At 36.9% G+C, this 19,677-nt stretch overlaps 1 protein-coding gene across 8 annotated transcripts in view; it reads left to right on the forward strand.

Annotated features, from left to right (window-relative positions):
• Positions 1-19,677, forward strand: part of LOC115429348 (disabled homolog 2-interacting protein) — a 423,964-nt gene that overhangs the window by 233,034 nt on the left and 171,253 nt on the right. The window contains exon 1 of one of the 8 annotated variants that reach the window (XM_030148695.1): positions 12,072-12,077. The exons of the other annotated variants lie outside the window; for them this stretch is intronic. The gene's annotated coding sequence lies outside the window, so the exon portion shown is untranslated. Of the gene's footprint in view, positions 1-12,071; positions 12,078-19,677 lie in introns of those variants that run through there. 8 annotated transcript variants of the gene reach the window in all.

Raw genomic sequence — 19,677 nt, forward strand, 5'->3', positions numbered from 1 at the left:
GGCAGCTCATGAACCGTCCGACCCCTCCACTTCATCTCAGTGTTTAACCTAGGATTACTTCCTGATCTTCATGTCATTTCTGGAGCCTCCGTCCGTGTCTACCATTTTTTTCCCCCTTTTAGACTTTTGAGTCTTGGAGATGGTCCAGATGACGCAGTTCTTCTGAGCACCCACAAGAGTCCAATAACAGAGGGACAGGTGCAGGCTAATCCCCCCCTTAATCCACTGGTATCCACTCAGATTATAGCCAGCGTTATGGTATGGTTCTGGAGAAATAGCTGTAGAACCTCAAAAGATCAGTCCCTAAAAGTGCCTGCTGGTATGCGGCAGGTTCGAAATGAATGAATGAATGAAATCTTTATTTCGACCATGTAGACACTGAAATCAAAACAAATATCAACCAACAAAATATAAGTACTGGTACATACAGGGGTTGGACAAAATAATGGAAACACCTTCTATGATGCCACAATGTTAGGTGTTTCCATTATTTTGTCCAACCCCTGTAAATGACTGATAAGCAAACAAACAACAAAAATAAATAAATGAATACTAATAGTGATACATAAATAATAATAATAATAATAATAATAATAATAATAATAATAATAATAATAATAATAATACAAATGAAATGAAATTATACATGCTCGAAAAGGAGTAGGAAGAAGTAAAAACTTATGTACTCTTACCCCCAATTTCTATTCCTTATGATCACTATATAGTAATTATCATTTTGCATGAATATCAATATAATAAGAAAAGCACTCAGAGAGCGCAGACCTCTGCCGAGACAGATCTGCCCCCCCCTTTTGAGTTATCTTGCTAACAAACAAACATGCAAACAAACACGCACACAAACACACAAAGCAAAGTGATCACAATACCTCCTGGCAGAGGTGGTAATAATAATAATAATAATAATAATAATAATAATATTATTATTATTATTATTATTATTACAATAATAAGAAAAGCAGTCAGAGAGCGTAGACCTCCGCCAAGACAGGTCCCCCCACTCCCCCCGACCACCACCAAAATTTTATCATTTCTTCCTTGTGCCAGTATCAACGTTTCCTGAAAATTTCATGAAAATCCGTCCATAACTTTTTGAGTTATCTTGCTAACAAACAAACACGCACGCAAACACACAAAGCAAAGTGATCACAATACCTCCTGGTGGAGGTAATAATAATATTAGTATAACAATATCACACATCCTTTTTTCTATATACACTAATCTGATAATACCCATTTACAGTTCATCTGCAAGACAGTACAAACTTTTCATGTGTACTTATGGAGATGTGAACCGTGCATTTGCTTTTTTCCTTTTAGAATTTTTGGACTCAGTCCAATTTGAATGGCAGTTATACTTCAAAGCAACAAATGCACAAACATATTTTCTAGATCATGACCCAGAGATCATAATACTTTGCCAAAAAATTCTTCAAGTCGTGCAGTCACTGTTTGTAGCCCTGCTCATATGTCAAACAGCTGTTACTTATCGTACCATAACATTGTCAGTAGATATCAGGGTTGCCAGTGAATGTTTTCAGGTTTTTAGGATCTCAGTCCGTGGTGTTGCTGCTCTGTCGCCCTCTACACAAACATCAGCTTCCTTCTTTTGCTCTCCTCTCTTCTGCCTTCCCATAATACACTGCACACAAAGGCATGCATGTGCCAAAATACACATAAAGCAGAGCTCTGCTTTCTAGCTTGAACATATTCGAATATAGAAAGCTAATGTTTGTGGAAAACAAACAGGAATGTGCCGGAAGCATTATGGCGTGATGCCATGATATACACTGGTTTAGTCTGTTTTCCTAATGTTGTTTTTTTTTATTTTTCTATAATCCATTTTCTTGATAAATTAGAGGCAGTTTTTTTTTTAACTTAGTTTTTATTAGATTTTCTTTTTATTTCAGTACATACAATTTATACATTCAAGTACAGTTCGATTAGTTTCTTTTCCCCCTTCACATCGGCAAGTGTATTCCTACAAACCTCTACAGGCAACAAAGGATGGTAATTAAAGAAAACAATAACAATTATCGCAAACAGACAATGTCCACTTCCAAAAATAAGGCTGTAGATATAAATCTTCGTCACAGGCAGAATAACAACACCTTGATTAGCAACATGGAGTTTTGCATTGCCAATAAATATTATTGAAGCAACAAAGGTAACATAGGTTCCCATCTTTTAGTAAATTAGAGGCAGTTTTGATCCCAGTTGTATCTGATGGACAGTTTAACCTCGTGAGACCCAGGAAAGATCAGCAAAGTACCAGCTTTTTTTGTTTTTTTATTAAATAAGTGCCTATATTGGAAACATCATGATGCAACAGTTTTTTCAAATGCAGTTTTTAAAATTTTTCTGGAATGTCCTTTGTGGTGGACAGTTTTCTTTTCTTTTTTTTTGTATAAAGTTGTGAAACTCTTGTCCACAAATGTGGACAGAAAACCCAAAGCTGGGTCATAGGAGGTTAAATACATAGTTACACTAGTTGTTGCAGGCAGAGGCTACATTTACACATAGCTGGGTATTTTGGAAAACTGATATTTCCCCCTCTGTTTAAAAAAAAAAAAAAAAAAATCCTGTGCACATGTGACCATTTTCAGAAAAATCTTCATTTGCACAGCCCAGTTTCGCTACTCCGTTAAGAGCATGTCAGGCCTGTAGATGGCAGTGTGGTGAGACGATCGAGTACCATTAACCAATCAGAATCCTGAAAAGAATCACAACAATCCTGGTTCTGGGTCCAAACAAATCTGAGACATGTACCCAATACAATGCAATGGAAATGGCTGAGCCGGTGACATTTTTTTTTAATCATTACAAACTGCTGGATGGAAAAGGGTTTGAACTCTGTTGAGTCGAACCGTGTCAGTTCTATCGTTAAGAGCTGCGGTCTGTTTTTCAATCATGTTTTGTCTTTAGTTCACGAAGACCGCTGTGCACAGACGTAAATTATTACTTCATTTACCTTCATCCAACTGGACAGAACAGATAAAGGACTGATAAATAAAATATGATGTATGAAGATTTGGAAACACCCCATAAAAGCCTTATTCTATATCAAGTAAATACATGAAGGTCCTGTTAAGCAGATGCAGTGGGTGCTAATTAGCTAAGATGCTAACATTCGCTGGCAGCAAACTTCCTTATTTTCTCATTTGTTTAGTACTTGTAACTTCACTTATCAGCTCCGTCCTCCGTTGCTTCATTCAAGATTTTTTTTTTTTGCTTTATTCAAGCAAAAAAATCTGCCAATGGAACAAGTGAAAATTATCTTGGTAGGATTTCTTGAAATAAGATTTTCAAGATAATAAAAATAAGCTCTTATATCTCACTGAAAAGTCACTCTTTAGGTGATTATGTCTTATTTTAGGTTTGATGAGATATTTTGACTAGAAATTAGAAAAAAACACTTGGTAAGATTTCGATTTTTTTTAAGTGTAGCTCCCAGATTTGAGTTAATCCCAGTTATTTTAACAGTTTCAGTTTAATATGGGTGCAGTTGTTTAGAACAGACAGACGAATACACTGTCTTTGGTTCAGTTTAACTCATTCATATTGAAAGTTAATTCACAAATTTCACTTAATCAGCATCTAGAACTTTGTACTAACATGAATAGCTCTTATATCTCACTGAAAAGTCACTCTTTAGGTGATTATGTCTTATTTTAGGTTTGATGAGATATTTTGACTAGAAATTAGAAAAAAACACTTGGTAAGATTTAGATTTTTTCCAGTGTGGGTTTTTTTTTTTTTAACCCTTTCATGCATAGTGGTCACTACAGTGGACAGCTGTTCAAAGGGGTTCTTTTGAATATTCATGGATTTTGTTGTTGTAGTTCCATATCAGCCAACACAGTGGACGCTTATACATCATCCCATACACTGACATTCATACCATTACTGTAACTGTGCTGTTCTAGATAGACCTGATCTGCAGTAACATGTTTGAGTGTAAAAAAAAATTGCTAATTGCTATTAGACTGTAATAGATAGTGGGTTTTTTTTAAAAAACAAAAAGCTTTTTGTTGTTTTTTTTTTTTGCATATTAGCTCCATGCAGGCATGCTAAAATCTGACAAAACATCAGATTAGCAGCATTTTAATTTCATAGTTTTCGCACAGTATATCAGTAAATACATGTTTCTTTGCTTCTAAAATTAAACACATGGTGTCCAGCTGAGTGGACATTTTTGTAACTTCATGAAAAATATGTTCATAAAAATCAATCAAATTGTTTAGAGGAATAAAAAAATCTTGATTAAGGTTCTTGTAATTCATGCATGAAAGGGTTAATACAATGACAATAAAGTATATATTGAAATGTGACAATCTCCACTTTGGCTAGAATTTTTAGAAACCATTGTTTTTGGTGCACATTCCTGTCATTTAAACAATAGGCACAAGCACAGAAAAAAAAATCAACATTTTGCCAGATACTCAGCTATGTGTAAACGTAGCCTGCATATGTTCTCTTTTACTCCCTTGTGTTCAGACTCTTGCTCCAAGGAGACGGAGCAGCACCTCTTTATCACCCCATCATCTCTGCACTGAGTAAATACCACATCTCAGGGGTCAAGAGTCCAATGATGTCCTCACAGTTCAGCGTTAACACATTATAGTCGCTGTGTACACACCAGAAAAGACATGCCCCCCCATCCTCACCTCACACAACATGTGTTAGATTAAACTGTTCCCTGTGAAATTCATGCGTCTCAACTGTGGCTCTCATCACGTGGATCACCGTCCAGCCGCGAGTCAAATATCCCACTAATGAGACTCAAAAACACATGAATAGGTGCAGATATGACTGACAGTAATTCACAGCGTCTATGCAGATGCGAGTTGTTGGCGGTCGAATCAACGAGTCAGGACAAGTCATAGGTGTCTTCTACCTGAGAGGAAAAACAGAAAAGTGATGTATTTATGAAAGAGGGAGGATAAGAGGTGGGGTGGAGCGAGAGAAGATAGTCCTTCAGGTAGAGAGAAAACAGTAAACACAGCCTGACAGCCTGTGATTTTTGCTCCACATTTCACCGGCCCACAGAGAACGAGTGTGTGTATGTGTGTGTTTGTGCGCTACGATGCTTCTCCCTCCTGTCATAACACAAGAACACCGTATTCTCTTTTGAGGCTATTTTTCAGCCCTGAGGGTAGATGTCTAGAAATGCCTGCACGTGCCGTTTGAGATGGGAGAGCTCTGTATTCGCCTGTTGACGATGAATCACATGACTCTTTGCGTGCAAACATCGAGAACCCAAACATATAATCGTCACCTACCCCTGCTGTTTCTTAAGACTGCAACTTTCTAATCCTACATGTTAGCCTCTTTTAGGTAGTTGTTTTGGTTTTACTGTCACGGCTTTGGAAGTTTTTGTAGTTTCATTTAGGGCTGGATGATATGAGAAAAAAATATGATCACAATGGTGTTTCGTTATTGATCAATAATGATATCTATCAATGTGTAATTTGAAGCTCTGAGAGTACTTGGTAATGCCTTGTAGAAAACAATAATGTAATAACAACCGATAAGTAATAACGGCTGATCACAGAATAAATTTGCCATTTTTAAAATGTAATAGGCCAAAAATGTAATATCTGGCCAATAACGTAATAAAAGTCCTGAACCCATACCATAATAGCTTTTGGCCAATAACGTTATAACTTATTACGTTATTGGCTCAGTTATTACATTTGCAAAGAATTTTGTTTTTACCAGGCCAATAACGTAATAACCAGCCAATAAGTTACACCGTTATTGGCCACAAGTTATTACGTTATCGGTTCAGGACTTTTATTACATAGTTGGCCAGATATTACGTTATTGGCTTATTACATTTTAAAAACAGCAAATTTATTATGTTATCAGCTGTTATTACATTATTGGCTTCTACATGCCTTAAAGCTGGAGAAAGACACATTTTCTAAATGTTAGAATATTATCATGGATAAGCATTTTCTTGTGTCTGGTATGACTAAAGCTACATCTGGTTAAGCTCACATGTTTCTATAAATATATAAAGTTGCAACTGCCACTGCTACTTGATTTCACTGCTGCTCATGCTGCTGAGACATGCAACATCACTTCACCATCAACTGTACTGTTGCTGCATACTGTGTAATTTTGTACATATTAAGAATTTAATTCTTTATTTTTTTACACTTACCTTTTACATATTCTACATCTTTCTTATGTTGCAAAACCAAGACCTGGGTAACTATAACAACAACAACAATAATAATAATAATAATAATAATAATAAAGTTTATTTATGTAGCACTTTTTGCAGAAAAATTCCTTTACAATAAAATCAGAAGTAAAATACATAGGCAAAATGTGTATATATATATATATATATATAAACTCGATTTCATTCTATCATGTACCACTGATTGAATGACAGTAAAGCTGAGTCTGAGTATGAGCAAAGAAAAATCTGCCAGTGGAACAAGTGAAAATTATCTTGGTAAGATTTCTTGAAATACGAGTTTGAAGATCTATTGTCTAAAAATAAGTTCTTATATCTCACTGAAAAGTTACTCTTTAGGTGATTATGTCTTATTTTAAGTGTGATGAGATATTTTGACCAGAAATGACAAAAATGCATTTGGCAAGTTTTAGATTTTTTTTTTCCAGTGTGTTTTTTTTTTTTAATACAATGACAATAAATTATATATTGAAACGTGAGAACAGAGATCTACTGAAATCTCCACTTTGGCCAGAATTTTTAGAAACCATTGTTTTCGGTGCACATGTCTGTCATTTAAACAATAGGCATAATGGTAAGATTTCTTGAAAGATTTTCAAGATCTATTGTCTAAAAATATGTTCTTATATGCCACTGAAAAGTTACTCCTTAGGTGATTATGTCTTATTTTAAGTGTGATGAGATATTTTGACCAGAAATGAGAAAAATACACTTGGTAAGACTTTGATTTTTGCAGTGCATCACTCCAGGCAAAACAACAATGCATGTTCAGAAGGTCAGCCTCAGTCATTGTTCTTAACATCATCACAGTCCTTTAGTAATTCGCTAAAAAGAAGCTGTACAAAATGTGCTGGCTTTATCTATATGCTTTTAGTTGTTCTTCCAACACTGTTTTTGACAGCTTCTTTCCCACCTGTGTGCATCTGCTCTGCACGCTTCACGCAAGACTCAGTGATGCTATATATATCCTGTTTGTCTAACCTTAACAGCGATGGACAAAATGTTCAAGAATATTGAATATATTCCACTTCCCTATCCAGTCATTCTGTTGGCTGGAGAATATCCTGTGCATCCCGGTCATGTCTGAGAGGAAGCGAAGGCGAGCTGGCACTGGTCACTGGGTAGAGCGCGCCTGGTTGGGAAACAATAAGGAAATATGGAGTCTGACCCGTACTACTAACTTTTAATGGGGGAAGGAAGGGAGAAGGATTAACAGATAAATGCATGGATATGAGTCTGTAAATGTGAAGCAGTTTTGCAGCATTGTGAGTCTGTCATTGGGCGGCTTGTGTTTTCATTCCTGTTTAACGCTAACAAAGAGATTCATTCATTCACTCCCGGCTGCTCTGCCTTATCTCTGTTGGCCAGGTTACACATACACTCCTGTGCACACATGAAATGGAGGGGACTATCATCTTGTCCATGTGGGTTTCGGCCCCTCAGGGCTCTCACTGCCACTTTGAGGGTCCCAATATGCAGCTGTGTGTAGGATAAGATTCAAGGCAAAAATATAGGTTTATTTTTAGTGATTTATGATTATGGTGTTGCAAGATGGGAATGTTGTGGAGTTTGTTTTTTTTTTCCACAGAGAAACAGTGGGGATGCAGTGTAGAGGCAGGGCTGCACTGACAATTCTGGGCTGATACTGGCCCTGACCACGGTGCAGATGAAGATCTGGAGTTGGTGTCTGAGCGCCTTCCATGGCAGCTCACTGCTCCTAATGCAGTGGTTCTCAATCTTTTTCTGTCGGGCCCCCCTTTGGAGGACGAAAAATCTCCAGGCCCCCCTCAACCCCAACAACATTGCAACAGCGGTGCAATTACAACTTTTATTGAAAGAAACATCAATATCTTAAACATAGTTTTTGCTTTTCCTTGAATAATTTGTTGTGCAAATTAAAAATAACTTAGATTTTTGCTTGAATAATACAAATAAACTCAACCAGACTGCTCCCTGAGGCAATATTTTTCCAAATAAAAACAGGAAATATGCAATTATCTTATAAATATGACAAAAAAGTAACTTTTTTTAGAACAACAAACTAATTTTGATAAAGATTTTAAAAATATCAGTGGCTGCAATGAGCCCATTTACATTGCACATCTCAGAACATTAAAGTGCAAACTGTATAAACTATGCAAAAACAGAAACACTGCAGTAAATCCTTGTCCATTCTCCAAACCTAAACTCTTTGTTTAGTCTTGCGACAGATCACTATGGCAGTAGATTTGTTTGTTGTACATCCCTAAAATGAGCCCAGAGTGCTCCAACGCTAAAACATTAGTTATACCTGCTACATGTGCTAACCTGAAGAAAAAAAAGCACCCAGGAGTGATCCCATGCCCCCCCTGGCAAGTCTTCACGCCTCCCCTGGGGAGCCCTCCCCACAGTTTGAGAAACTCTGTCCTAATGTGTTATGTGCTAATGCTAATGCTAGGTGCTGTTTGTATTAGGATGGATCAAGTGCAGAGACTGAAGCCGTTTCTCAATACCAAGAACGCAGAGTACGGTCATGGCAAGAACAGTCTCAGAGAACATACTTCCTCTGTACGGAAGTCTCTGTAATCGGAACAGCTGTGTACTTGTGAACGTTCCTCCCTGTCTCTGCTGTATTTCTGTCATCTGCTCCCTAACGTATTTCCCTCAAATCACCACAGTGTCACTGGATTTGATTTCAGTACATTTGTACTAGTATTTACATGTCATTTACACATTTTGTATATTTTTCAAAACTGTAATAGATAGCAGGATACTAATTTTGATCACTTACTTCGCAAAGAAATGCATACTTTTATTTTGGAAGAATGACTCCCCTCCATCTTTTAAGATCTTCCATGATCAACTGTCTTCTTTTTTTACCTTTAGAGAAACTGACTTTGGATAAATATAATCGGGGCCATCTCTTTAATGAATTTTGGTTGCCGTTACTTTCTGGTATGGAGAAAGTTTGAGTTTGTACATCATGAACACTGCCCTATTATTGCTATTGTAGCGCCTGTAGCCTGATTTGAAAGAACACACTACAACACATACACTCTCTCTAGGTTCGGAAAGCTGGTAATAGTCACGCAATGATACCATGAAGTTAACAGTTGACAATTTATTGCCACAACAATAATACGTTACAGTGTATGAAAATAAAAGGTACCAAAAAAACCAATAAAATAAAATAGACCTCTTTCCCAAAGAATTGAAAAAATAATAACATAAAATAAATAAAAGTTCAAAATAAATTGTCCCTCCCTCTTTCTTAGAACTTAAGTGCTCAGTTCAGTTCTGTGTCTTGTGTGTGTAATGTTCCATTCAAATGGTTACTACCTGGGTAGATTTTGTGTATGTTATGTTCTTATCTGTATCACAAATGAAGTGAAGCGATGTCTTTAGGTTCCTCGGAGTGGATCCCACAGTTGGCCAGACCGTGCACCGTTCCATCTGAGTCGTTTGTCCTTCCTGGCTCGCCACCGAACCACCTCGGTTCGGAATCTGAATCAAGTCCAAATCCAGCAAAACGAAAAAAAACAGTCTACACAGAGTGCAGAACAAATAATCATTACTCTCTATTCAAATCATGACATCTTTCTATTTCCACTTCTCACTCTATTCCACTCAATACCAAGATACAGAAAACAGCAATCAAAGCATTGTAAATGAGATTTACAGTACAACTTAAGTATTTCAATCATGACAATGACCTATCATGAACTTATATCTTACTATAAATGCACTTATTTGTCTTAATAAAGCACTATTTATATTTTAAAACAGCTCTACAAATCAATACTTATCTTTTAAACCATAGATTGTATATCTTTTTAACTCTTCTTTTTAACCAGCATGCATATTTTAGATTAGATTCAACTTTATTGTCATTACTCTGTTTAAATACAGGGTAACGAAATGCAGTTAGCATCCAATCAGAAGTGCAAATAGCAGAAGTGCAGTATAATACAGTTAAATACCATATGTACAGATAAGCAATATGTACAGATGAGTGCAGTTATATACAGCTAGTGCAAATGAGATGGTTATATTAAGTATTGAATGTACAGATGAATAAATAGGATGTTAAATAGTTCTGTGCAGTATATGTACAGTTGTTTAACATCTTCAATGCAGTAAAACACATAATGCACATTACATTTATCAACAAATACTTCCTCTATCATACCTGACATCATATCCACACAATTATGCATCATATGCCGTCTTTTTTCTCTTTCATATGCTACAGTAGTGGCATTTTAGCTTAACAAGCCACACCATTAGCATTCATATTGCAGGCAATACCTAAATTAGCCTAGTAGTGCTAACCTCAATTAATGTTAGCTTCCCGCTAACTCGTTTAGCGATCTTTCAAAGTTCACAATAATACAGCTGGTACCACGGTGGGTTTAAAACATTGGAAAAACGTTTCAGGAAAGATATCGGGAACTCCGACTGGTCTTATGTATATACTTCTATGACCAGGAATTTTCCCACACAAAAAGCTAACGTCAAAAAGCTAACCACGAGGCTTATTCTCTAGCATGTAGCATCTTCTTACCGGAGTTCTCACAGAGGACGACAGTGAAACCGGCTCCTCTCTCTCTCTCTTACGCACATTCACACGGCTTCTCCTAATAACAAAAGACCTATCAAGACACTGCGTGAAGATTATTCGATGGTTTACATCAGGGCTGTCCAAACTTTTTTTCAAGAGGGCCAGATCTGATAATGTGGACATTGCCAGGGGCCAGTGGTCCCTTCAGACATTTTTTAAACAGTAAAAATTACATATAAATGCGCTGTTCTACAACAATTTTATTTTCATTGTCACAATATCATTTTTTTAAATGGCAATGTAACCAAATCTAAGCCACTCAGGTGTGAACAAATTTAAAAAAAAAAAAAAAAAAAAAAAAAAGCAGTTCTGCCTTCCTTTCACATCTGGAGTCAGATAACATAGAACAAACTGTACAGAGTATCTTAAACTTCCAAGTTGATAAAAAATCTTAACCCCACATTCATTTTAAACATGACTTATATGAGTAATCATTACTCATATATTACTCAGTAATGCAAAGTCTGTTAACGTTTAAGATGAAAACATATGACTCTTACTCTTGTCTTTCACAAAATCATTCAGAAAGTAATATTTGTGTCACATCTACAAGTACATAACACCAGCAGTTACAGGCAACTAACCTGGCAACTTGGTAGCCTGCCCTGGTGGCGAATTCATTGAACTCCCAGGTTCACACGAAGAGTCACTGTTGAGTTTAAAGCAGCTTGAATTTGCTTCACGTTTTCGGAGCGCTCACTCCCTGCTAGCTTGTCATATGCGTTAGCATGTTTTGTCTGCTAGTGTCTCTTTACATTGAATTCCTTAAACAAGGCAACAGTCTGTAGACAAATTAGGCAAACATAATTGCCTCGATTTTCGGTGAAAAAAAATTGTAATTCCCATCTCTCCTGGAAGCGGCGGCCCTCACTGTCAACATTCGTTTTTTTATTTACAGGCGCTGTGGTTAGAAATTAGCGAAAAAGGTTCACGGCAAGGTCACAGAGCTAGATAGAGTTAGAGTGGTGCTGCCACCATGAGGTTAAAGGAGAAACTGCATTTTAAACCTTTTGTGATTCATGTACTCAGTTCAACAGGCCAAGCGGGCCATAAATAATATAATATAAAACCCAAGCTGTGGGCCATATAAAATCTGACCGCGGGCCGTGATTGGTCCCCGGGCCGGACTTTGGACATGCCTGTTTTACATGATTTCCATCATGTTACATACCCCGGTTCGTCAGCTCGTTCCTAATGCATGTGCTCTGGTCAGTATCTCGCTCTAAGATGGCGCTCGCACAGACTGAGGTTACGTTGAAAAATCACTACACAGGGCTAATGTGCCACCTTGTGGTGGGGCTGAGGTATTACACTCAAATCACATATATTGGTCTCGTAACCATGTGGGTTACACTATTTATGTTTCAGCACGCATAATTATGCTCATGCTTATGTTGTTACCCTTATTAATGTTATTGTGAGGATGATGATGATTTTTTTTTTGATTATTATTATTATTTTAGGGCGACATGGTGGTGCAGTGGTTAGCACTCGTGCCTCACAGCAAAAAGGTCCTGGGTTCGATTCCAACACCAGTCGACGGGGGGTGGGACCTTTCTGTGTGGAGTTTGCATGTTCTCCCCGTGTCTGCGTGGGTTCTCTCCGGGTACTCCGGCTTCCTCCCACCATCCAAACACATGCGTTAATTGGTTAATCTAAATTGCCCATAGGTGTGAATGTGAGAGTGATTGTTTGTCTCTATATGTTCAGCCCTGCGATGAACTGGCAAAATGTCCAGGGTGTACCCCGCCTTCGCCCCTATGTAGCTGGGATAGGCTCCAAGCGACCCCCATGACCCTAGTAGGATAAAGCGGGTTCAGATAATGAATGAATGAATGAATGATTATTTTTATTTATTTATTTATTTATCTTTAGATATGTATATTTTTGGCCTGCTACTTTTGTGTGTGTTTAGTTGATTTATTTCTTTAGGGATGGGAGGTGGGAAGAATGCACAAAGGAGAATTGTAAAAAGTGAGACCCAGTATGACTATGTTTGTACTGTATCTGGAGGATTTTCCTGTGTGAAATAAAAAGATATTTAAAAAAAAAAAAAAAAAAACTGTAATAGATGTCGTCGGTTCAGCCGGGTCCCAGCCGAGCCGGCACGAACTGCATCTTGGGAATTATCTACCATCCAAGTCTACATGAGTCACCAACCAGTCCATCCTTGGTTTAAGCTAGCTGACAAAAACAACATCCGGATATTCTGTATGTTCTTGATTTTATGCGGATTTGCAATTAGAACAGTACTTGTGCCGCGACTGATGACATTTCACGAAAATGGAAAAACAGACAAGAACACATTTTGAGAAATCGCCTGAGTTTCCTACAGGGATGATAAAGTGAGTCAGAATCAGTTTTATTCTTTGTCCCAAACGGGCAATTTGTTTGCAGCAGGATCACACACATACTACACAACAAAAGCACAACAATACAAACCGACAGGCAGATCTGCGCAAAAAAATAAATAAATAGGTCAGTTGTAAAAAATATACATATTGGCAGTGCACTAAAAACTAAGTCATGTATAAATCAAGGTGCAGTTACAATAAATGTAAGAGAGATTTAAAAAGAGGTAGTTGGATGGGGGTGGGGGGGTCACTAAATGGGCAAGGCTATCTTCTGATGTGTGCATTCAGTGCATGAATAGCAAGAGGGATAATGTGAGATATAGGGTTCCTGCGGGGTCTTAAAAAGTCTTGAATTTATAAATCTGCATTTAATACCTTAAAACGTCTTGAAAAGGTATTAAATTTGATATGGTAGGTCTTAAGTTATATTGCCATAAACGTATTCGCTGTAATGTGTTTAAATGTGTCTGTTAAATGTTCCAAGTTTAAAGAAAGTAACGTTATTCTACTCAGTTCCACCCGTTCCAATTTATATTAAAATTAGGAACCAATTATGACTAACTTTGCAGAGAAATAATCACAGAACATTCAGCCCAACACACCTACAGCTGTTAGTCGCTCAAGAAAGCTGACTTTGGGAACTTTAAAGGACGCAAGTGAAAAGAAAGCATAGGGAAGTGAAAGTATAATAATGCCTTGTTGGAGAAAAGATCTTTCTTGACCTGGTTGACCCGAGTGATGGGGAACGTGTTTGAAGTTCACAGGACTTTGTGTAAGAAATCAGTTCAACTCGGAAGATTTTTTGCTTGAATTAAGCAAAAAAAATCTTGAGTCAAGCCAAAAAATCTGCCAGTGGAACAAGTGAAAATTATCTTAGTAAGATTTCTTGAAATAAGATCTATTGTCTGAAATAAGTTCTTATATCTCACTGAAAAGTTACTCTTTAGGTGATTATATCTTTTTTTTTTTTTTTAAGTGTGATGAGATATTTTGACCAGAAATGTGAAAAATACATTTGGTAAGATTTTGATTTTTGCACTGTATACTATGATTAGACACCTCTGTGTAGATCAGGGGTCTCAAACTCATGTTCTTTCAGGGGCCACATTCAGCCCAGTTTGATCTCCAGTGGGCCGGACCAGTAAAATAATAGCATAATAACCTATAAATAAGGACAACTCCAAATTTTTGTCTTTGTTTTAGTGCAAAAAACCCCCATGAAATTATGAAAATACTTACTTTTATAATGTATCCAAACAAAAAAGATGTGAATAACCTGAAAAAACTGAAATTTCTTAAGAAAAATAAGTACAATTTTAACAATATTATGCCTCAACTTGTCATTTATACATGTGCATTATTGATCAGATCTACAAAGACACTAAACACTGAGTAAAAGGCAGAAAATAGTTAAAATTGTGCTTAATTTTCTTTAGACATTTCAGGATGTTCATATTTGTTCAGGTTATTCACATTTTATTGTTACAGTATAGTTTGTAAATGTAAATATTTTCATAATTTAATGATATTTTTTGTACAAAAACAAAGACAAAGATTTGAAGTTGTCATTATTTATAGGTATAATGTAATATTTTTTTCACATCAAACCCAGAAGAAAATATGGAGTCATTATTTTTTGTAGGTTTTTATGCTGTTATTATTTGACTGTAGATCATATTGGTCTGTATGTGGAACCTGAACTAAAATGAGTTCCACAGCCTTGACTGTGGAATTTTTGCACTTTGCAAATTCATCCCACGGGCCGGATTGGAACCTTTGGTGGGCTGCATTTGGCCCCCAGGCCGCATGTTTCAGACCCCTGGTGTAGATATTTATGGTGTATGTTACATATTATAGACATGGATACTCAAAGTTGATGTGTACGGGATAAAAAGCCACTGTACTGATATGAAGACCCCCTTGTGGTTATGGGTGGGTGGGTAATTTACCAATGCTCTAATGTTAGTATCTGATGTGTGATAATGTGATATGTTTGGAAAAAAAATAATAAAAAATGCAAGTCATTAAAAAAAAAAAAAAAACTTGTAGAAACCTGTAGGAACCCTGAGTTAATATTTAACTTTTACTGAAACACAACAGATAAATATAAGTAAATATCAGTCAGTGCCGATGAAATAGAGAAACAGTAAATAGAAATAGAGGTGTGAGTGAAGCTCTCTGGCCCTTTTAATTGACTTCACAAACATTGACCAGACGTCCCCAAGTGCACACTCACTCACAGACGGACGCCTGAGAACATGAGGTGTTTACAGCCGGAGATCAGCCACCACACGCAGTGCAAAACAGCTCTTTGATGAGCTCCATCAGGGTTCAGTTTGGAATTAGTGTTTTGATTTAAGGTTTATGGAAGACCTCAGTCAGACGTAGCAGCGTATTTACACTCGGCTGTTGGTTAAGGTCAGACGAGTTTCACTGCATTGCAAGTTTCCATGCATTCGGCGATGGCAGATGGTGAAAACATGTGGAATCCTGTACTGCAAATTCACACAATAATTAGTTCACAACTAAATGTGTGGGAGAGAGAGAGAGAGAGAGAGTGTGTGTTTCTGGTGAAAGCTCTCAGCAGCCAGCTGTGTACGAGTGGAGACATTTCCGTTCAGAAATTAGAAACTAGAGGGACAAATCCAGTGAGGATGTGTGGAGAAATAATTTGTGACAAGTAAAATTTCCCGCTAGTTTCTGATTACCTTCTCGGTTCTTTTGCTTTTGAATGACTATCAAACTGAAGGGGATTAAAAGCTGCTGTTGTCATGGCAGCGGATATTTCAGTCTGTTAGAGAGAGAGAGAGCACTGACAGACTGGCATCACTTTTTTAAGTGTTGTAAGCCTTTTTTTATGACTTTTTTTTTTTTTTTTTTTTTTTTATGAAATGCTCTGTGATAATTGAAAGAACTGGGTTTCTCATTTGCCCACTTCTACATTACTACAGCAGTCACCTCAAAGGACTTTATGCACAGCCCCACATCTTCCTGGACTTAAAGCAGCTCTGTTATTTCCTGTCTGTCATTAGTGGACACACTGATTAATCCAGGTGTTCCTGCTACTTCTTGTTGTGACTACTGTGATCATTAGGGATGGGAATCGATAAGAATTTAACAGTTCCGATTCCATTATTGATTTTGCTTATCGATTTGTTATCGATTCTCTTATCGATTTTCATTGGGTGAGGGAATAAAAGAGTACAAACGGGTGTGTCTGCATTAACTGTCTTTTGTATTTCCATCTCTGCACAGAAAATATACCATATACAGTATGTACAAATAATAACAGATGATGCCGGGCCCAGTTTGGTGGCGGCATGGTGAAAGTGAAACTTAAGGCGCTATTGCCGCATTTCATTTCATTTGGAACCGAATCGACTCGGCCCGTCTCCCGTTGTTGTGCAACTCATTTCCTTTCCCCTACCTTTGTAAACTTGTATTTGAGGGGGTATGACGTTTGTTGCCCGCACCAGAACCAGAACTGGGCCCGGATGACGGCCTGGTGTTAACTCTGCCGCTAGATTCACAAGCACCGCTAAGTAGCGAATCAAATGAATCACATGCTGTGGACAAATGTTCGAGCATATTGGAGGGATTCCACCCTTTAGAAGAAATGGAAGCTTCGCAAGTGTTACAACTGGACCTGGTGTCGTCTTTTTAGACCATTTCTGCCTCAACACCATGTTGGCTACGTTCTGACCAAAACAATGCAGTGTACGCGTGATGTCATGCGCATGCGCAACGAAGGCGGACTCAATAAGCAGAATCGTTAAGCAGGCAGGCAAACGATTCCAAGGAATTGAGCTACAGGGATCCAGTTCTCAAAAAGAACCGGTTCTTGATTCCCATCCCTAGTGGTCAATCACATCTGGATTAATGAGTGTGTCCAATAATGAAAGACAGGAAATAAAGGAGCTGCTTTAAATACAGGAAGTGTGTATGGGGGGGGGGGGGGGGGGGGGGGGGGTGCATAAAGCCCATAGACACCAATAAAGTCATGCTGTATGTGAAGCATTTCTATGGAGCTCTTGAACTTTATGCCAAAACTCACAAACCACTCATGTTACAGGGGTAAAACCAAGGAATTTGTCACTGGACATTGATGGTCCTAATTATCTTCACACACTAGAACCTCCAGGACTGGATCTGAAAATGCAAAAGCTGAGGCCTACACTGGAAAAAATCTAAATTTTACCAAGTGTTTTTTTCTCATTTCTAGTCAAAATACTTCATCACACTTAAAATAAGACATAATCACCTGAAGAGTAAGTTTTCAGTGAGATATAAGAACTTATTTTTAGACAACAGATCTTGAAAACCTTATTTCAAGAAATCTTTCCTTGTTCCATTGGCAGATTTTTTTTTTTTTTGCTTGAGTTAAGAAATTAAAAAAAAAAATAAATCTTGAATTAAGCAAAAAAATCTGCCAATGGAACAGGTGAAAATGACGTTGAACATTCACAAACCTTATGTAAAGAGAAAAAAGTAGATGTAGCCGGTGTTTAGTCGGTCTGTTCTGTGTTGCAGTAGAAACATGGTGGGTTCAATAGAAAATGTTTTACGGTTCATTCTAATTTAAAGAATCACTTGATTTGTACCTACAAGTGATAATTATTGCATGTACATTCTGACCTGTACTTATACAGTTACCACTTGGCTTGAGGTGACTTGTCAAATTTATTCTATTATACCAGGAATTATGTGCAGTGTGCAGTTTGATGCTGGAATTAGAAATTTTGGATTTTTTTTTTTTTAAACAAATTTTTGAAAATTTCAACTTAGAAAATTTGTCCATTTGGTTTCTGGGACACTATTCACCTAATTCTTTTCTAATTTTACACACATATTCTTTGCCACTAGGAGAGGTGCAGTGTGTAGTTTGATGCCAGAATTTCAATTTTTGAATTTTTACTTTTTTTTTTTTTAATTTCAATTTACAAAATTTGTCCATCTGGTTTCTCAGACACTATTCACCCGATTCTTTTCTAATTTATATATATATATATATATATATATATATATATTTATTTATTTATTTATTTATTTATTTATTTTTATTTATTTATTTATTTTTTGTGGAAAAATTTCCACTTAGAAAATGGGTCTGTCTGGTTTCTCAGACACTATTCACCCGATTCTTTTCTAATTTTGATATATATATATATATATATATATATATATATATATATATATATATATATATATGTTGTTGTTTTTTTTTTGTGGAAAAATTTCCACTTAGAAAATGGGTCTGTCTGGTTTCTTGGACACTATTCACCCGATTCTTTTCAAATTTTACACACATGGTCTTTACCACTAGAAGAGGTGCAGTGTACAGTTTTATGTTGGAATTTCAATATTTTGACTATTTATTTATTTATTTATTTGTTTGCTTGTTTGTTTATTTATTTCCACTTAGAAAATTTGTCCATCTGGTTTCTCAAACACTATTCACTCGATTCTTTAAAAATATTACACATATTCTTTGCCACTAGGAGAGGTGCAGTGCACAGTTTGATGTCAGAATTTAAATTTTCGGATATTTCAATTTTGGGGGGGGGGTTCAACTTAGAAAATTTGTCCATCTGGTTTCTCTGACACTATTCACCCGATTCTTTTGTAATTTTAAACACATATTTTTACCACTAGGAGAGGTGCAGTGGACAGTTTTATGTTGGAATTTCAAGTTTTGGATTTGGATAAATTTCAACTTAGAAAATTTGTTCGTCTGGTTTCTTAAACACTACTCACTCAGTTCTTTTAAATATTACACACATGTTCTTTACCACTAGAAGAGGTGCAGTGTAAAGTTTTATGCCGGAATAAAAATTTTGGGATTTTATTAATTAATTTTTTTATTTTTTTTGCAAATGTTTGAAAGACTTTTGACAAGATTGAAAGTTAAGAGTGTTGTGCGACTGGGCAGGAGTATTAGTACGTTCCGCTTACTTTTTCACTGGCTATCTACTGAATTCTGCACATTTCTTTGACATTGTAAACTGATGGTAATAAGACAGAACATTGAGTCTGCTCTGTTCACTCTAAAAATCCTCCTAAGACAACATGTGGACACTCCTTTAGTACTGCCACCAAACTGAAGTTCATTCTACCTCTGCTGTAGGTTCACTGCTCTGAAGGTCCACACAGTTCTTGGTGTAAAAGTGACAGATATTTGTGTTGCTGAGGACGTCTTCTCAGTGTCAGAGCATGCTGTGTTTGTCTGCTGTTTAATGCTGCAGACTGTGTTGGTGTTTACGTTAGGCTGACAATTATGCGGGTTGGGATGCAAGCCAGGGCTTTGGCTGCCTGCACAGCGGGAACTGATATTCCTCCATTCATTCTTCTTCAATTACAGTGTGCGCTAATTCAGTCAACAGGCTCGTACAGCAGAGGGCTAATTTAGCACGAGGTAACACAGACGATCGCACCGAGAAACAGGACATCCTTTATGTGTACACAGTATTTACACAGTATTAGATCACTTCAGCCTA

This window comes from Sphaeramia orbicularis, chromosome 12 (genome assembly GCF_902148855.1).
Source record: "Sphaeramia orbicularis chromosome 12, fSphaOr1.1, whole genome shotgun sequence".
NCBI classification, from domain to species: domain Eukaryota; kingdom Metazoa; phylum Chordata; class Actinopteri; order Kurtiformes; family Apogonidae; genus Sphaeramia; species Sphaeramia orbicularis.